This window comes from Carcharodon carcharias, chromosome 32, assembly GCF_017639515.1.
Source record: "Carcharodon carcharias isolate sCarCar2 chromosome 32, sCarCar2.pri, whole genome shotgun sequence".
Lineage (NCBI taxonomy): Eukaryota > Metazoa > Chordata > Chondrichthyes > Lamniformes > Lamnidae > Carcharodon > Carcharodon carcharias.
In genome coordinates this window covers 25,962,142-25,980,399 of record NC_054498.1, presented here as the reverse complement: position 1 = coordinate 25,980,399, position 18,258 = coordinate 25,962,142, and positions in this window count along the sequence as shown.

Here is an 18,258-nt window from a genome sequence, read left to right as displayed (position 1 = left end):
GCTCACACAAACCCACACAGCTCACACACCAACACAGCTCACACACCAACACAACTCACACACCAACAAAGCTCACACACCAACACAGCTCGCAAACCAACACAGCTCATAAACCAACACAGCTCATAAACCAAAACAGCTCAAACACCAACACAGCTCACACACCAACACAACTTACACACCAACACAGCTCAAACACCAACAGAGCTCACAAATCAACACACTCGCACACCAACATAACTAATACACCAACACAACACACACAGCTATACAGCTCACAAACTAACACACTCACACACTAACACAGCTCACAGACACCAACACAGCTCAGACAAACCAACACAGCTCACACGTCAACACAGCTCACACACCAACAAAGCTCACAAACCAACACAGCTCACACAGACCAACACAGCTCACATACACATACACAGCTCACATACACCATCACAGCTCACACACTAACAGAGGTCATGCACCAGCACAGCTCGCGCACCAACAAAGCTCACATACCAACACAGCTCACATACTCCAACAAAGCTCACACATAACATCACAACTCACATACACCAACACAGCTCACACACACCATTGCAGCTCACACAGCAACACAGTTCACACACCAAAATAGCTCACACACCAACACAACTCACAAATATCAACACAGCTCACATGCCTACACAGCTCACACACCAACACAGCACACGCCAATACAGCTCACAGACCAACGCAGCTAACACACTATCACAGCTCACACACACCAACACAACTCACACACCAACATGGCTCACATACACCAACACAGGTCACACACACCAACACAGAACACACACCAACACAGTCCACACACACCAACACAACTTACGCACCAACACAGCTCACACAACAACACAGCTCACAAATCAACACACTCGCACACCAACATAACTCATACACAAACACAACACACACAGCTACACAGCTCACAAACCAACACAACTCACACATGCCAACACAGATCACACACCAACACAACTCACAAACACCAACACAACTCACACAGCAACGCAACTCACACACCAACACAGCTCACGCATACCAACACAGCTCACACACCAACACAGCTCACACACCAACACAGCTCACAGACCAACACAACTCACACACCAACACAGCTCACACATCAACACAACTAACACACCAACACAGCTCACACACCACACAACTCACACACCAACAGAGCTCACAAACAAAACACAGCTCACACACTAACACAGCTCACAAACCAACACAACCTACACACACCAATACAACTCACACACAAACACAACACACATAGCTACACACTCACACACCATCACAGCTCACGCAGCAATACAGTTCACACACCAACAAAGCTCACACATACCAAACAGCTCACATACCCCAACATGGTTCAAACACACCAACACAACTCACACACACCATCACAGCTCACCCAGCAACACAGTTCACACACCAACATAGCTCACATACCAACACAACTCACAAACATCAACACAGCTCACATGCCAACACAGCTTACACTCCAACACATCAAGCACCAACACAGCTCACACACCAACAAAGCTCACACACCATCACAGCTCACACACAACAACACAACTCACACTCCAACACGCCTCACACACACCAACACAGTTCAGGCACACCAACAGAGCACACACACCAACAGCGCTCACACACCAATACAACTCACACACCAAGACAGCTCACACACCAACACAACACACCCACCAAAACAGCTCACACATGCCAAAACAGATAACACACAAACACAACTCACACAATGCAACACAGCTCACACACCAAATCAACTCACACATGCCAACACAAATCACACAGAACACAATTCAAACGCACCAGCAAAGCTCACACAGCAACACAGCTCACACACCAACACAGCTCACATACCAACACGGCTCACACACATCAAAATTGCTCACATACACACAACAAGGCCAGATTGACAACGACCCCCCACCCTCAACACAGCTCACACACAATTGCACAGACCACATACAACATGAGAGCTCACACACACCATCACAGCTAACACACAACAAAAAGCTCACATACATCAGCACAGCACACAAAGAACACAGCTCACACACACTAATACAACACACACACCAGAACAGCTCACAAACAAACACAACTCACATACCAACACAGCTCACACACAACGACACAGCTCACAAAACAACAAAGTTTACAAACTAACACAGCTCACACACCAACACAAAACACACACAAACACGGCTCACAAACCAACACAGCTCACACACCAACATAGCTCACAAACAACGACACAGCTCACACACCAACTCAGCTCACACGCACCAACACAGCTCACACACCAACACAACTCACACACCAACAAAGCTCACACACCAACACAGCTCATAAACCAACACAGCTCATAAACCAACACAGCTCAAACACCAACACAGCTCACACACCAACACAACTCACACATGCCAAAACAGATAACACACAAACACAACTCACACAATGCGACACAGCTCGCACACCAACACAGCTCACAAATCAACACACTCGCACACCAACATAACTCATACAACAACGCAACACACACAGCTACACAGCTCACAAACTAACACACTCACAAACCAATACAGCTCACACACCAACATAGCTCACACACCAAAACAGCTCACAGACACCAAAACAGCTCACACAAACCAACACAGCTCACACAAACCAACACAGCTCACACGTCAACAAAGCTCACACACCAACACAGCTCACACAGACCAACACAGCTCACACACACACACAACAGCTCACATACACATACACAGCTCACATACAACAACACAGCTCACACACCAGCAGAGGTCATGCACCAGCACAGCTCGCGCACCAACAAAACTCACATACCAACACAGCTCACATACTCCAACAAAGCTCACACATAACATCACAACTCACATACACCAACACAGCTCACACACACCATCACAGCTCACACACTAACATAGCTCACACACACAAACACAGCTGCCATACTAAGACATCTCACACACACCAACACAGCTCACACATCAACCAGCTGACACACACAAAAGCACATCACACACACAAACACAGCTCACATACTAACACAGCTCACACACACAAACACAGCTCACACATCAACCAGCTGACACACACCAAAGCACCTCACACACACAAACACAGCTCACATACTAACACAGCTCACACACACAAACACAGCTTACACACACCAACACAGCTCACATAACAACGCAGCGCTCACACACCAACACAGCTCACACGCCAACACAGCTCACACACACAAACACAGCTCACATACTAACACTTCTTACACACACCAACACAGCTCACACATCACCCAGCTGACACACACCAAAGCACCCCTCACACACAAACACAGCTCACATACTAACACAGCTCACACACACAAACACAGCTCACACACCAGCACAACTCACACACACCAACACAGCTCACAAAAAACAACGCAGCTCACACACACCAGCACAGAACACACACACCAACACAGCTCACAAAGCAACACAGCTCACAAACCAACACAGATCACACACATCAACACAGCTCACACACCAACACAACTCACACACCAACACAGCTCACACTCCAACACAGCTCACAAATCAACACACTCACACACCAACACAACTCACACAACAACGCAACTCACACACCAACACAACGCACACAGCTACACAGCTCACAAACTAACACACTCATACACCAACACAACCCACACACCAACACAGCTCACACACCAACACAGTTCACACACCAACACAGCTCAAACATGCCAACACAGCTCACATACCCCAATGCGGTTCACACACACCAACACAACTCAGACACACCATCACAGCTCACACAGCAACACAGTTCACACACCAACATAGCTCACATACCAACACAACTCACACACCAACAGAGCTCACAAACAAAACACAGCTCACACAGTAACACAGCTCACACACACCAACACAACTCACACACAAACACAACACACACAGCTACACAGCTCACAGACTAGCACACACACACCATCACAGCTCACGCAGCAATACAGTTCACACACCAACACAGCTCACATACCAACACAACTCACACACATCAACACAGCTCACATGCCAACACAGCTCACACTCCAACACATCACGCACCAACACAGCTCACACACCAACACAGCTCACACACCAACACAACACACACACCAACACAGCTCACACACAACGACACAGCTCACAAAACAACACAGCTTACAAACCAACACAGCTCACACACCAACACATCTCACACACAAACACGGCTCACAAACCAACACAGCTCACACACCAACACAGCTCACAAACAACGACACAGCTCACACACCAACTCACCTCACACGCACCAACACAGCTCACACAAACCCACACAGCTGACACACCAACACAGCTCACACACCAACACAACTCACACACGAACAAAGCTCACACACCAACACAGCTCGCAAACCAACACAGCTCATAAACCAACACAGCTCATAAACCAAAACAGCTCAAACACCAAAACAGCTCACAGACACCAACACAACTTACACACCAACACAGCTCACACACCAACACAGCTCACAAATCAACACACTCGCACACCAACATAACTCATACACCAACACAACACACACAGCTACACAGCTCACAAACTAACACACTCACACACCAACACAGCTCACACAAACCAACACAGCTCACACGTCAACACAGCTCACAGACCAACAAAGCTCACAAACCAACACAGCTCACACAGACCAACACAGCTCACACACACACACAACAGCTCACATACACATACACAGCTCACATAGACCATCACAGCTCACACACCAACAGAGTTCATGCACCAGCACAGCTCGCGCACCAACAAAGCTCACATACCAACACAGCTCACATACTCCAACAAAGCTCACACATAACATCACAACTCACATACACCAACACAGCACACACACCAACACCGCTCACTCACCTACACAACTCACACACCAAACAGCTCACAAACAGCAACACATCTCACACACAAAGACAGCTCACACATCAACACAGCTCACACACCAAAACAGCTCACAGACAACAGCACAGCTCACACATCAACACCGCTCACACACCAACACAACTCACACACCAAACAGCTCACACACAGCAACACAGCTCACACACCAACACAGCTCACACACCAACACAGCTCGCACACCTACACAGCTCACACATGCCAAAACAGATAACACACAAACACAACTCACAAAATGCAACACAGCTCACACACCAACACAGCTCACACATCAAATCAACTCACACATGCCAACACAAATCACACAGAACACAACTCAAACACATGAGCACAGCTCACACAGCAACACAGCTCACACACCAACACAGCTCACACACCAACACAGCTCACATACCAAAACAGCTCACATACCAACACAGCTCACACACATCAAAATAGCTCACATACACACACCAAGGCCAGATTGACAACGACCCCCCACCCTCAACACAGCTCACACACAATTGCACAGACCACATACAACATGAGAGCACACACACACCATCCCAGCTCACACACACCATAATAGCTCACATACATTAGCACAGCTCACAAAGAACACAGCTCACACACACTAATACAACACACACACCAGAACAGCTCACACACCAACAGAGCTCACATACCATCACAACTCACACACCAACATACCTCACACACCAGCACAGCTCGCCCACTAAACACAGCGCACACACCAACACAGCTCACACACAGCACAACAGCTCACATACACCAACACAGCTCACATATACCATCACAGTTCACACACCAACACAGCTCACACACCAACACAGCTCACACACCAACACAGCTCACAAACCAACACAACTCACACACAAACACAACACACACAGCTACACACCTCACAAATTAACACACTCACACACCAACACAGTTCACACACCAACACAGCTCAAACATACCAACACAGCTCACATACCCCAACGCGGTTCACACACACCAACACAACTCAGACACACCATCACAGCTCACACAGCAACACAGTTCACACACCAACATAGCTCACATACCAACACAACTCACACACCAACAGAGCTCACAAACAAAACACAGCTCACACAGTAACACAGCCTACACACACCAACACAACTCACACACAAACACAACACACACAGCTACACAGCTCACAAACTAGCACACTCACACACCATCACAGCTCACGCAGCAATACAGTTCACACACCAACACAGCTCACATACCAACACAACTCACACACATCAGCACAGCTCACATGCCAACACAGCTCACACACCAACAAATCACGCACCAACACAGCTCACATACCAACACAGCTCACACACCAACACAACACACACACCAACACAACTCACACACAACATCACAGCTCACACACCAACACAGTTCACCCACCAACATAGCTCACATACCAACACAACTCACACACCAACAGAGCTCTCAAACAATACACAGCTCACACAGTAACACAGCCTACACACACAAACACAACTCACACACAAACACAACACACACAGCTACACAGCTCACAAACTAGCACACTCCCACACCATCACAGCTCACGCAGCAATACAGCTCACACACCAACACAGCTCACACACCAACACAGTTCACACACCAACACAGCTCACACACCCCAACACAGCTCACACACCAGCACAGCACACAGACCAACACAATTCACAAACCAACACTGTTCATACATCAACACAGCTCCCAAAACAACACAGCTTACAAACCAACACAGTGTCACACACCAACACAACTCAAACACAAACACGGCTCACAAACCAACACAGCTCACACACCAACACAACACACACACCAACACAGCTCACACACAATGACACAGCTCACAAAACAACACAGCTTACAAACCAACACAGCTCACACACCAACACATCTCACACACAAACACAGCTCAAAAAACAACACAGCTCACACACCAACACAGCTCACAAACAACGACACAGCTCACACACCAACTCACGTCACACGCACCAACACAGCTCACACAAACCCACACAGCTCACACACCAACACAGCTCACACACCAACACAACTCACACACCAACAAAGCTCACACACCAACACAGCTCGCAAACCAACACAGCTCATAAACCAACACAGCTCATAAACCAAAACAGCTCAAACACCAACACAGCTCACACACCAACACAACTTACACACCAACACAGCTCAAACACCAACAGAGCTCACAAATCAACACACTCGCACACCAACATAACTAATACACCAACACAACACACACAGCTATACAGCTCACAAACTAACACACTCACACACTAACACAGCTCACAGACACCAACACAGCTCAGACAAACCAACACAGCTCACACGTCAACACAGCTCACACACCAACAAAGCTCACAAACCAACACAGCTCACACAGACCAACACAGCTCACATACACATACACAGCTCACATACACCATCACAGCTCACACACTAACAGAGGTCATGCACCAGCACAGCTCGCGCACCAACAAAGCTCACATACCAACACAGCTCACATACTCCAACAAAGCTCACACATAACATCACAACTCACATACACCAACACAGCTCACACACACCATTGCAGCTCACACAGCAACACAGTTCACACACCAAAATAGCTCACACACCAACACAACTCACAAATATCAACACAGCTCACATGCCTACACAGCTCACACACCAACACAGCACACGCCAATACAGCTCACAGACCAACGCAGCTAACACACTATCACAGCTCACACACACCAACACAACTCACACACCAACATGGCTCACATACACCAACACAGGTCACACACACCAACACAGAACACACACCAACACAGTCCACACACACCAACACAACTTACGCACCAACACAGCTCACACAACAACACAGCTCACAAATCAACACACTCGCACACCAACATAACTCATACACAAACACAACACACACAGCTACACAGCTCACAAACCAACACAACTCACACATGCCAACACAGATCACACACCAACACAACTCACAAACACCAACACAACTCACACAGCAACGCAACTCACACACCAACACAGCTCACGCATACCAACACAGCTCACACACCAACACAGCTCACACACCAACACAGCTCACAGACCAACACAACTCACACACCAACACAGCTCACACATCAACACAACTAACACACCAACACAGCTCACACACCACACAACTCACACACCAACAGAGCTCACAAACAAAACACAGCTCACACACTAACACAGCTCACAAACCAACACAACCTACACACACCAATACAACTCACACACAAACACAACACACATAGCTACACACTCACACACCATCACAGCTCACGCAGCAATACAGTTCACACACCAACAAAGCTCACACATACCAAACAGCTCACATACCCCAACATGGTTCAAACACACCAACACAACTCACACACACCATCACAGCTCACCCAGCAACACAGTTCACACACCAACATAGCTCACATACCAACACAACTCACAAACATCAACACAGCTCACATGCCAACACAGCTTACACTCCAACACATCAAGCACCAACACAGCTCACACACCAACAAAGCTCACACACCATCACAGCTCACACACAACAACACAACTCACACTCCAACACGCCTCACACACACCAACACAGTTCAGGCACACCAACAGAGCACACACACCAACAGCGCTCACACACCAATACAACTCACACACCAAGACAGCTCACACACCAACACAACACACCCACCAAAACAGCTCACACATGCCAAAACAGATAACACACAAACACAACTCACACAATGCAACACAGCTCACACACCAAATCAACTCACACATGCCAACACAAATCACACAGAACACAATTCAAACGCACCAGCAAAGCTCACACAGCAACACAGCTCACACACCAACACAGCTCACATACCAACACGGCTCACACACATCAAAATTGCTCACATACACACAACAAGGCCAGATTGACAACGACCCCCCACCCTCAACACAGCTCACACACAATTGCACAGACCACATACAACATGAGAGCTCACACACACCATCACAGCTAACACACAACAAAAAGCTCACATACATCAGCACAGCACACAAAGAACACAGCTCACACACACTAATACAACACACACACCAGAACAGCTCACAAACAAACACAACTCACATACCAACACAGCTCACACACAACGACACAGCTCACAAAACAACAAAGTTTACAAACTAACACAGCTCACACACCAACACAAAACACACACAAACACGGCTCACAAACCAACACAGCTCACACACCAACATAGCTCACAAACAACGACACAGCTCACACACCAACTCAGCTCACACGCACCAACACAGCTCACACACCAACACAACTCACACACCAACAAAGCTCACACACCAACACAGCTCATAAACCAACACAGCTCATAAACCAACACAGCTCAAACACCAACACAGCTCACACACCAACACAACTCACACATGCCAAAACAGATAACACACAAACACAACTCACACAATGCGACACAGCTCGCACACCAACACAGCTCACAAATCAACACACTCGCACACCAACATAACTCATACAACAACGCAACACACACAGCTACACAGCTCACAAACTAACACACTCACAAACCAATACAGCTCACACACCAACATAGCTCACACACCAAAACAGCTCACAGACACCAAAACAGCTCACACAAACCAACACAGCTCACACGTCAACACAGCTCACACACCAACAAAGCTCACACACCAACACAGCTCACACAGACCAACACAGCTCACACACACACACAACAGCTCACATACACATACACAGCTCACATACAACAACACAGCTCACACACCAGCAGAGGTCATGCACCAGCACAGCTCGCGCACCAACAAAACTCACATACCAACACAGCTCACATACTCCAACAAAGCTCACACATAACATCACAACTCACATACACCAACACAGCTCACACACACCATCACAGCTCACACACTAACATAGCTCACACACACAAACACAGCTGCCATACTAAGACATCTCACACACACCAACACAGCTCACACATCAACCAGCTGACACACACAAAAGCACATCACACACACAAACACAGCTCACATACTAACACAGCTCACACACACAAACACAGCTCACACATCAACCAGCTGACACACACCAAAGCACCTCACACACACAAACACAGCTCACATACTAACACAGCTCACACACACAAACACAGCTTACACACACCAACACAGCTCACATAACAACGCAGCGCTCACACACCAACACAGCTCACACGCCAACACAGCTCACACACACAAACACAGCTCACATACTAACACTTCTTACACACACCAACACAGCTCACACATCACCCAGCTGACACACACCAAAGCACCCCTCACACACAAACACAGCTCACATACTAACACAGCTCACACACACAAACACAGCTCACACACCAGCACAACTCACACACACCAACACAGCTCACAAAAAACAACGCAGCTCACACACACCAGCACAGAACACACACACCAACACAGCTCACAAAGCAACACAGCTCACAAACCAACACAGATCACACACATCAACACAGCTCACACACCAACACACCTCACACACCAACACAGCTCACACTCCAACACAGCTCACAAATCAACACACTCACACACCAACACAACTCACACAACAACGCAACTCACACACCAACACAACGCACACAGCTACACAGCTCACAAACTAACACACCCACACACAAACACAGCTCACACACCAACATAGATCAAACATCAACACAACTCAGACATTAACATAGCTCACACAGCAAAACAGATCACAGACACCAACACAGCTCACACATACCAACACAGCTCACACGTCAACACAATTCACACACCAACCCAGCTCACACACCAACACAGCTCACACACCAACACGGCTCACACACACCAACACAGCTCACCCATCAACCAGCTAACACACATGAACAAAGCTCACACAATAGCACAGCTCACACACACCAACACAGCTCAGGTGTCAATACAGCTCACACACTGACACAGCTCACACAATAACACAGCTCACATGCACCAACGCAGATCACATACCAACACAGCTCACACATCAACACAGCTCACACACACCAACACAGCTCAGGTGTCAACACAGCTCACAGACTGACACAGCTCACACAATAACACAGCTCACATGCACAAACGCAGATCACATACCAACCAGCTCACACACCAACACAGCTCACATACCCAACAGAGCTCATACACAGCAACATATCTCACACCAACCATCACAGCTCACACGTCAACACAGCTCACACAGCAACAAAGCTCACACACCAAAACAGCTCACAGACACCAACACAGCTCACACAAACCAACACAGCTCACACGTCAACACAGCTCACACACCAATAGAGCTCACAAACAAAACAGAGCTCACACACTAACACAGCTCACAAACCAACACAGCCTACACACACCAACACAACTCACACACAAACACAACACACACAGCTACACAGCTCACAAACTAGCACATTCACACACCATCACAGCTCACGCAGCAATACAGTTCACACACCAACACAGCTCACACATACCAACACAGCTCACATACCCCAACACGGTTCAAACACACCAACACAAAACACACACCATCGCAGCTCACCCAGCAACACAGTTCACACACCAACATAGCTCACATACCAACACAGCTCACACACCAACACAGCTCACACACCAACACAGCTCACACACCATCACAGCTCACACACAAAACAACTCATATTCCAACACGCCTCACACACACCAACACAGCTCACACATCAACACAACACACACACCAACACAATTCACACACCAACACAACTCACACACCAACACAGCTCACGCATACCAATAGAGCTCACAGAACAACACAACTCACATACCAACACAGCTCTCACATCAACACAACTCACACACCAACACAGCTCACACACCAACACAACTCAAACACCAATAGAGCTCACAAACAAAACAGAGCTCACACACTAACACAGCTCACAAACCAACACAGCCTACACATACCAACACAACTCACAAACAAACACAACACACACAGCTACACAGCTCACAAACTAGCACATTCACACACCAACACAGCTCACACATACCAAAACAGCTCACAAACCCCAACACGGTTCAAACACACCAACACAAAACACACACCATCGCAGCTCACCCAGCAACACAGTTCACACACCAACATAGCTCACATACCAACACATCACACACCAACACAGCTCACACACCAACACAGCTTACACACCATCACAGCTCACACACAACGACACAACTCATATTCCAACAAGCCTCACACACACCAACACAGTTCACACATCAACACAACTCACACACCAACACAACTCACACACCAAACTGTTCACACACATCAACACTGCTCACACACCAAGACAGCTCACACACCAACACAACTCACACACCAAAACAGCTCACAGACACCAACACAGCTCACACACCAAAACAGCTCACAGACACCAACACAGCTCACACAAACCAACACAGCTCACACACCAACACAACTCACACATGCCAAAACAGATAACACACAAACACAACTCACACAATGCGACACAGCTCGCACACCAACACAGCTCACAAATCAACACACTCGCACACCAACATAACTCATACAACAACGCAACACACACAGCTACACAGCTCACAAACTAACACACTCACAAACCAATACAGCTCACACACCAACATAGCTCACACACCAAAACAGCTCACAGACACCAAAACAGCTCACACAAACCAACACAGCTCACACGTCAACACAGCTCACACACCAACAAAGCTCACACACCAACACAGCTCACACAGACCAACACAGCTCACACACACACACAACAGCTCACATACACATACACAGCTCACATACAACAACACAGCTCACACACCAGCAGAGGTCATGCACCAGCACAGCTCGCGCACCAACAAAACTCACATACCAACACAGCTCACATACTCCAACAAAGCTCACACATAACATCACAACTCACATACACCAACACAGCTCACACACACCATCACAGCTCACACACTAACACAGCTCACACACACAAACACAGCTGCCATACTAAGACAACTCACACACACCAACACAGCTCACACATCAACCAGCTGACACACACAAAAGCACATCACACACACAAACACAGCTCACATACTAACACAGCTCACACACACAAACACAGCTCACACATCAACCAGCTGACACACACCAAAGCACCTCACACACACAAACACAGCTCACATACTAACACAGCTCACACACACAAACACAGCTTACACACACCAACACAGCTCACATAACAACGCAGCGCTCACACACCAACACAGCTCACATGCCAACACAGCTCACACACACAAACACAGCTCACATACTAACACTTCTTACACACACCAACACAGCTCACACATCACCCAGCTGACACACACCAAAGCACCCCTCACACACAAACACAGCTCACATACTAACACAGCTCACACACACAAACACAGCTCACATACCAACACAGCTCACACACCAACACAGCTCACGCACACCAATACAGCTCACAAAACAACACAGCGCTCACACACCAACACAGCTCACACACCAACAGAGATCACACACCAACACAGCTCACACACATCAACACAGCTCACACACCAACACAGCTCACACACCAGCACAACTCACACACCAGCACAGGTCACACACCAACACAACTCACACACCAACACAACTCACACACCTACACAGCTCACACACCAACACAGCTCACACACACCTACACAGTTCACACACTAACACAGCTCACACACACCAACACAGCTCACACACCAACAAACCTCACACACCAACCCACACAGATCACACAGACCACACAACTGACACACACCAAAATAGTTCACACACACCATCACAGCCCACACATACAATCAAAACTCACTCACTCCATCATAGCTTAGATACACCTGCACGGGTCACAAAGCAACGAAGCTGACATGCACCAACACAGTTCACACACCAACACAGCTCACACACCAGCACAACTCACACACACCAACACAGCTCACAAAAAACAACGCAGCTCACACACACCAGCACAGAACACACACACCAACACAGCTCACAAAGCAACACAGCTCACAAACCAACACAGATCACACACATCAACACAGCTCACACACCAACACAACTCACACACCAACACAGCTCACACTCCAACACAGCTCACAAATCAACACACTCACACACCAACACAACTCACACAACAACGCAACTCACACACCAACACAACGCACACAGCTACACAGCTCACAAACTAACACACCCACACACAAACACAGCTCACACACCAACATAGATCAAACATCAACACAACTCAGACATTAACATAGCTCACACAGCAAAACAGATCACAGACACCAACACAGCTCACACATACCAACACAGCTCACACGTCAACACAATTCACACACCAACCCAGCTCACACACCAACACAGCTCACACACCAACACGGCTCACACACACCAACACAGCTCACCCATCAACCAGCTAACACACATGAACAAAGCTCACACAATAGCACAGCTCACACACACCAACACAGCTCAGGTGTCAATACAGCTCACACACTGACACAGCTCACACAATAACACAGCTCACATGCACCAACGCAGATCACATACCAACACAGCTCACACATCAACACAGCTCACACACACCAACACAGCTCAGGTGTCAACACAGCTCACAGACTGACACAGCTCACACAATAACACAGCTCACATGCACAAACGCAGATCACATACCAACCAGCTCACACACCAACACAGCTCACATACCCAACAGAGCTCATACACAGCAACATATCTCACACCAACCATCACAGCTCACACGTCAACACAGCTCACACAGCAACAAAGCTCACACACCAAAACAGCTCACAGACACCAACACAGCTCACACAAACCAACACAGCTCACACGTCAACACAGCTCACACACCAATAGAGCTCACAAACAAAACAGAGCTCACACACTAACACAGCTCACAAACCAACACAGCCTACACACACCAACACAACTCACACACAAACACAACACACACAGCTACACAGCTCACAAACTAGCACATTCACACACCATCACAGCTCACGCAGCAATACAGTTCACACACCAACACAGCTCACACATACCAACACAGCTCACATACCCCAACACGGTTCAAACACACCAACACAAAACACACACCATCGCAGCTCACCCAGCAACACAGTTCACACACCAACATAGCTCACATACCAACACAGCTCACACACCAACACAGCTCACACACCAACACAGCTCACACACCATCACAGCTCACACACAAAACAACTCATATTCCAACACGCCTCACACACACCAACACAGCTCACACATCAACACAACACACACACCAACACAATTCACACACCAACACAACTCACACACTAACACAGCTCACGCATACCAATAGAGCTCACACACCAACACAGCTCACACACCAACAGAGCTCACAGAACAACACAACTCACATACCAACACAGCTCTCACATCAACACAACTCACACACCAACACAGCTCACACACCAACACAACTCAAACACCAATAGAGCTCACAAACAAAACAGAGCTCACACACTAACACAGCTCACAAACCAACACAGCCTACACATACCAACACAACTCACAAACAAACACAACACACACAGCTACACAGCTCACAAACTAGCACATTCACACACCAACACAGCTCACACATACCAAAACAGCTCACAAACCCCAACACGGTTCAAACACACCAACACAAAACACACACCATCGCAGCTCACCCAGCAACACAGTTCACACACCAACATAGCTCACATACCAACACATCACACACCAACACAGCTCACACACCAACACAGCTTACACACCATCACAGCTCACACACAACGACACAACTCATATTCCAACAAGCCTCACACACACCAACACAGTTCACACATCAACACAACTCACACACCAACACAACTCACACACCAAACTGTTCACACACATCAACACTGCTCACACACCAAGACAGCTCACACACCAACACAACTCACACACCAAAACAGCTCACAGACACCAACACAGCTCACACACCAAAACAGCTCACAGACACCAACACAGCTCACACAAACCAACACAGCTCACACACCAACACAACTCACACATGCCAAAACAGATAACACACAAACACAACTCACACAATGCGACACAGCTCGCACACCAACACAGCTCACAAATCAACACACTCGCACACCAACATAACTCATACAACAACGCAACACACACAGCTACACAGCTCACAAACTAACACACTCACAAACCAATACAGCTCACACACCAACATAGCTCACACACCAAAACAGCTCACAGACACCAAAACAGCTCACACAAACCAACACAGCTCACACGTCAACACAGCTCACACACCAACAAAGCTCACACACCAACACAGCTCACACAGACCAACACAGCTCACACACACACACAACAGCTCACATACACATACACAGCTCACATACAACAACACAGCTCACACACCAGCAGAGGTCATGCACCAGCACAGCTCGCGCACCAACAAAACTCACATACCAACACAGCTCACATACTCCAACAAAGCTCACACATAACATCACAACTCACATACACCAACACAGCTCACACACACCATCACAGCTCACACACTAACACAGCTCACACACACAAACACAGCTGCCATACTAAGACATCTCACACACACCAACACAGCTCACACATCAACCAGCTGACACACACAAAAGCACATCACACACACAAACACAGCTCACATACTAACACAGCTCACACACACAAACACAGCTCACACATCAACCAGCTGACACACACCAAAGCACCTCACACACACAAACACAGCTCACATACTAACACAGCTCACACACACAAACACAGCTTACACACACCAACACAGCTCACATAAAAACGCAGCGCTCACACACCAACACAGCTCACACGCCAACACAGCTCACACACACAAACACAGCTCACATACTAACACTTCTTACACACACCAACACAGCTCACACATCACCCAGCTGACACACACCAAAGCACCCCTCACACACAAACACAGCTCACATACCAACACAGCTCACACACCAACACAGCTCACGCACACCAATACAGCTCACAAAACAACACAGCGCTCACACACCAACACAGCTCACACACCAACAGAGATCACACACCAACACAGCTCACACACATCAACACAGCTCACACACCAACACAGCTCACACACCAGCACAACTCACACACCAGCACAGGTCACACACCAACACAACTCACACACCAACACAACTCACACACCAACACAGCTCACACACCAACACAGCTCACACACACCTACACAGTTCACACACTAACACAGCTCACACACACCAACACAGCTCACACACCAACAAACCTCACACACCAACCCACACAGATCACACAGACCACACAACTGACACACACCAAAATAGTTCACACACACCATCACAGCCCACACATACAATCAAAACTCACTCACTCCATCATAGCTTAGATACACCTGCACGGGTCACAAAGCAACGAAGCTGACATGCACCAACACAGTTCACACACCAACACAGCTCACACACCAGCACAACTCACACACACCAACACAGCTCACAAAAAACAACGCAGCTCACACACACCAGCACAGAACACACACACCAACACAGCTCACAAAGCAACACAGCTCACAAACCAACACAGATCACACACATCAACACAGCTCACACACCAACACAACTCACACACCAACACAGCTCACACTCCAACACAGCTCACAAATCAACACACTCACACACCAACACAACTCACACAACAACGCAACTCACACACCAACACAACACACACAGCTACACAGCTCACAAACTAACACACCCACACACAAACACAGCTCACACACCAACATAGATCAA